This window comes from Trichosurus vulpecula, chromosome 2 (assembly GCF_011100635.1).
Source record: "Trichosurus vulpecula isolate mTriVul1 chromosome 2, mTriVul1.pri, whole genome shotgun sequence".
Lineage (NCBI taxonomy): Eukaryota > Metazoa > Chordata > Mammalia > Diprotodontia > Phalangeridae > Trichosurus > Trichosurus vulpecula.
In genome coordinates this window covers 334,038,508-334,044,605 of record NC_050574.1, presented here as the reverse complement: position 1 = coordinate 334,044,605, position 6,098 = coordinate 334,038,508, and positions in this window count along the sequence as shown.

The following is a 6,098-nucleotide window of genomic DNA, read 5'->3' as shown; positions in this document are numbered from 1 at the left end:
TCCAGGGACGGAGAATATCTGAAGAAGAGCCTGTTTCATTAAGCCAGGTTAGGTTCAGATTCGGTTTCGCACAGGCAATAAGGCACACTCCCAAAAGTATAAAGTTTTTATAGAAAGGCAGGGGAACAGCCTGCTGAAGATTTAAGCCCAGTCCAGATAGGGGGTTCTTGGGGAAGGAGGAGTGCTGGTGTGGCAGAGCTGGCACATCCCCCCCAAACATGGAACATAGAAGTCTCTAGTCTACAAGCAGTCATACCCCACTGAAAAACTCAAGGGTCAAGTCAGTTGGTTGGGAATATGGCCAGGCAGCAAAAACGCACCCAGATTCAGTCTCACACTTTGGATTCTTCTTTGGTGACAAAGAAGACCAAAACATACAGACAGAAGAAGTTAACAAAGTCAAAGAACCTACAACAGAAACCTCCAAGAAAAACATGAACTGTTGCCAGGCCATGGAAGAGCTCAAAAAGGATTTGGAAAAGCAAGTTAGAGAAGTAGAGGAAAAATTGGGAAGAGAAATGAGAAGGATGTGAGAAAACCATGAAAAACAAGTCAATGACTTGCTAAAGGAGACCCAAAAAAATACTGAAAAATATACTGAAGAAAACAACACCTTAAAAAACAGACTAACTCAAATGGCAAAAGAGCTCCAAAAAGCCAATGAGGAGAAGAAAGCCCTGAAAGCAGAATTAGCCAAATGGAAAAGGAGGTCCAAAAGACCACTGAAGAAAATACTCCTTTAAAAATTAGATTGGAGCAAGTGGAAGCTAGTGACTTTATGAGAAATCAAGATATTATAAAACAGAACCAAAGGAATGAAAAAAATGGAAGACAATGTAAAATATCTCCTTGGAAAAAGCACTGACCTGGAAAATAGATCCAGGAGAGATAATTTAAAAATTATTGTACTACCTGAAAGCCATGATCAGAAAAAGAGCCTAGATATCATCTTTCAAGAAATTATCAAGGAGAACTGCCCTGATATTCTAGAGCCACAGGGCAAAATAGAAATTGAAAGAATCCATCGATCGCCTCCTCAAATAGATCCCAAAAAGAAATCTCCTAGGAATATTGTCACCAAATTCCAGAGCTCCCAAATCAAGGAGAAAATACTGCAAGCAGCCAGAAAGAAACAATTTCAGTATTGTGGAAACTCAATCAGAATAATCCAAGATCTGGCTGCTTCTACATTAAGAGATCGAAGGGCTTGGAATACAATATTCCAGAGGTCAAGGGAGCTAGGATTAAAACCTAGAATCACCTACCAAGCAAAACTGAGTATTATGCTCCAAGGCAAAATATGGATTTTAAATAAAATAGAGGACTTTCAAGCTTTCTCAGTGAAAAGACCAGAGCTGAATAGAAAATTTGACTTTCAAATACAAGAATCAAGAGAAGCATGAAAAGGTAATCAAGAAAAAGAAATTGCAAGGGACTGACTAAAGTTGAACTGTTTTGTTTACATTCCTACAAGGAATGATGAGGTGTCAGATTCATGGGACCTCAGTATTAGGGTAGCTGAAGGGAATATGGACATATATATATATATATTTATGTATATATATAAGTGAATGTGTATGTATGTATGTATATATGTATGTGTATGTGTGTGTGTGTGTGTGTGTGTATATATATATATATATATATATATATATATACAGAGACAGAGAGAGAGAGAGAGAGAGAGAGAGAGAGAGAGAGAGAGGACACAGGGTGAGTTGAAGATGAAGGGAAGATACCTAAAAGAAATAAAATCAAGTTAAGGGATGAGAGAGGAATATATTGAGAGAGGGAGATAGGGAGAGATAGAATGGGGTGGATTATCTCGCATAAAGGTGGCAAGAGGAAGCAATTCTGGGGGAGGAGGGGAGAGGGCAGGTGAGGGGGAAATGAGTGAATCTTGCTCTCATCAGATTTGGCCTGAGGAGGGAATACCATACATACTCAATTGGGTATCTTACCCCACAGGAAAGAAGAGGGAAGAAGATAAAAAAGGGGGGGATGATGGAGGGGAGGGCAGATGGGGGTGGAGGTAATCAAAAACAAACACTTTTGAAAGGGGACAGGATCAAGGGAGAAAATTCAATAAAGGGGGATGGGTTGGGAAGGAGCAAAATATAGTGAGTCTTTCACAACATGAGTATTGTGGAAGGGTTATACATAATGACACACATGTGGCCTGTGTTGAATTGCTTGACTTCTTAGGGAGGATAGGTGGGAAGGGAGGAGGGGGGAGAATTTGGAACTCAAAGTTTTAAAAACAGATGTTCAAAAACAACAAAAAAAAAGTTTTTGCATGTAACTAGAAAATAAGATACACAGGCAATGGGGCATAGAGATTTATCTTGCCCTACAAGAAAGGAAGGGAAAAGGGGATGGGAGGGGAGTGAGGTGACAGAAGGGAGGGCCGACGGGGGAACAAGGCAACCAGAATATATGCCATCTTGGAGTTGGGGGGAGGGTAGAAATGGGGAGAAAATCCGTAATTCAAACTCTTGTGAAAACGAGTGCTAAAAACTAAGTATGATAAATAAATTTAAAAAATAAATTAAATAAATAAATAAATTTATAAATAAAAAGAAAGACAGGGGAAGTACCCTATTAAACCCACAACCACATTATTTAACAATTCCTACTACACAGTTAAGACAGAGACACAGACACACAGAGGCAACACTTGTTCAGAGGAACACCACCGCCCAAGGTTTCTCCAAGCTGGGAAATCCCTCTCTTTTCTTCAAACTCAGCAACAATGACAAAAGACACACAGACAACATACAACATACACTTCGCATTCAGCACCTGCACCCAAAACTTCTCCAAAGCTGGGGAACCCCTTTTACAGCTTCCTTGGTGGTTTTCTAAACATAATCCAAGGCAAAGTGTCCTCTCCGTGGGTGAGGTTCCAATGTGCCTGTCCCACATGGTGACTTTTATAGGACTCTGAACAAAGAAAGATTTTCCTGCCAGAGAGGGGAGGCACCCTCCCCCACCCCCTCATTCCCAAGAACTGGCAGGCAGGCTCAGGGATATCCTGTCCTTTCTTCAGGGCCTACAAGTCTCCAAGTGGGAGAGTATAAAGGTCTGCAAGGGGGAAGGGAGAGCTGGGTTTACACTGTAATCTGACTGAAGAATGTATTCTTACTCTTTATTCAGGGCCTATCAGTCTCCAAGTGGAAGAGTCTAAAGGTCTGCAAGTGGGAAGGGAGAGCTGGGTTTACACTGTAATCTGGCTGAGGAATGTATTCTTACTCTTTATTCAGGGCCTATCAGTCTCCAAGTGGAAGAGTCTAAAGGTCTGCAAGGGGGAAGGGAGCTTGACACATACATGCTGGGTTTACACTGTAATATGGAGGATCTTCTACGATGATTTATCATGCAGAACCCCAGGACAGGGCTTGGTCCCAGTGAGGAGTAAACACCTCCAGGCTAGGTTCCCTTTTAACAACAAGCACCAAGCCCTGGAGTTAGTTGGTTTGAGAGGCTGCCTCGGCCACAGCAACTGGAACATTTTACCCCAGGATAGTGAGGGGAGTTGTGCCTTTGAGCCCAGGAAGATTGAGGGAACCTCTCCTGACAAGGAACACCAGACCCAGCTGTACTGGGAAGAGCAGTGGGGGTGAGAAGGAACCAACACAAGCCCAGTGAGTGCAGAAGCAGTGGGGCAGAAAGCCCCAGTCTGCAGGCACTTACAGGAGGTTGGAGGTTTGGCCTAGGTTCCAGGCTAGAGGGAACTGAAGATCTGGGGCAAGAAGCACCATTTCCCATACCCCAGGGCTAGAGGTGATTATAAAAAATCAAGTTATTACCACAGAAATAAAATGCATAGGCAAAGGAGAAAGAATCCAACCATAGAAACATATTATGGGAATAGAGATGACTGGGATTCATCTTCAGAGGAGGACATTGAAGTAAAGAAATCAGTCCCCAAAGAGTAATGTTAAATGGTCACTTGCCCAAAAAGAATTTATAGAAGATCTTAAAAAAGTCTTTAAAAATCAAATGACAGAGATGGAGGAAAAACTAAAAAAATAAAAATGAAAATAATCTAAGAAGAACAAGAAGGTTATGAAAGGAAAATCAAACAATTAGAAATGGAGATCCAGAACCTCAAGGAGGAAAATGACACCTTGAAAATTAGAATTGGGCAAAGTGAAGCCACTGAAATTATAAGAGATCAAGAAATAACTGTCTGGCAGCCACCCCAGATTGCCATTGTATGTAATTATGATTGATTCAATTACTTCCTATAATCAATCTGGAAATCCTCTTCTGATGGGGTGCCTGGTGCCTGTGCTTGGACCCCAGTTCCAAAATCACATTCAGTTCCAAAATCATACCTCTGCCTAGCCTCAAAACACTGTCTAAGGCAGTTTCTCTCTAGCAAAACAGAACAGCATGCCCTAGCACAACATTTATCTCTCTTCCTGATACAATGGCCGTGTGTATCTATAGAATTGATTAGTTCAACCAGCTGCGTACATGCTGAACTGGCTGTTTTCTGGGTCATAGAGATATTTACTACTCTCTGACCTATCACATACATGCTAGACCTAGACATATGTATACTCCCTGGCATTCATCTTGTCTAACAAGACACTGATGGAAGCAGCCTGGGTATTTCTCAGTCAGCCCTGATAGTTATTTGACTTAGTGACATTTCAGGCCTAAAACCACACCTCCATAAAGTAACCCCCTTAGCCCCTGCCTTGGGCTATTTCCCAGTGAACTCTGGGTAAGATACCTGCTCAGTAAATACAAAAAGGGCATGTTCCTTTAAGAACTGACCACCCCTTAACCACTCCCTAATCCCACCCTGAATCACCTAATTAACATATTTGGCACATGCTTTACAATAGAATATCCTATATAAGCTTTTCCTCTACCCCTGTAAGGTTGCAGGTTCCCTAAGAACTCTTGCACACTGAAAAGGGTAATGAATCTTTGCCACCTTGACTTAAAGAATGCTTGAGTCTGTGAATTCATTCCAGATGGCCTGACTCTCTCCAGTACTCAGGTGCTTGAGGGACACTCGCCCTCAATGACCCTGTCTGGGAACTCCACTCTTTGAGTTCCTGGACTTTGTCTCTCATCCTCAACACCTCTTTTGTTATCAAAAAAACACCCCATGGTTATGGGAGTGGTACAGGGTCCCCCAACCATGGGAATTCCTCACTTCATAGGCCAATATGAAATTTTATTTTGCTTGACTATACTTATTTGTTGCAAAAGTTTTCATTTCTTTTATTGTTGTCCTTTCATTGTTTCATTATTTTTTTAAAATATTGTTCAATGTGGGCAAGGAAGAAAAATAAATGATTGTTAAAATTGAAAAAAAAGATAGAAATTTTTAAAGGAATTCAGAAAAAGGGAGATTGATGTGTGTGACAGTAGTATTACTAGGTTACATGGGAAAGGCAGGATTTGAGTTGAACTCAAATTGAAGTTAAAAGTTTTAAGCTTTAGAAAGAGGAGGAACAGCATAATCAAAAGCACAGGGAGAGCAATTGGTGGTGATGGTGGTTAGGTAGGTTGGGTCAGAGGAGAGAGAGAGATTATAAAGTGCTTCCAGAGCTGGCCTGACAGCTTTGGACTTTACTCCTGATGACAAATTTATACCTACACTGGGGAATTTGAGGATTATGACCTCTTGTAAGCAATCCTGGACTGTTTCCTACAGACAATTCTCTTGTACATTTTAAGAACTTAAAGCAAATATTGTCCTTCTCAAAACTGAACTTGAACTTTTTGAAGAGGAAAAAGGGAGAATTAATAAATAAGCAAAGTTTCTACTTCAGTTTCAAGGTCATTTGTCCAAAAAAAAGACCAACATGCTGAGAAAAGGTTAATATAATTAATCAGTTATTCTGAAATGGAAATTTAAAATATTAAAAAGCAATTGTTTTATATTAAAAAAAAACACAACTATTTCTGAAGTCCCATTATTTGCAGTCACAAAGAACGATTCTGGGGGGGGGCGGAGCCAAGATGGCGGCTGGTAAGTAGGGACTAGAGTGAGCTCAGTACCCGAGTCCCTCAAAAAACCTATAAAAAATGGCTCTGAACCAATTCTAGAACGGCAGAACCCACAGAACAGC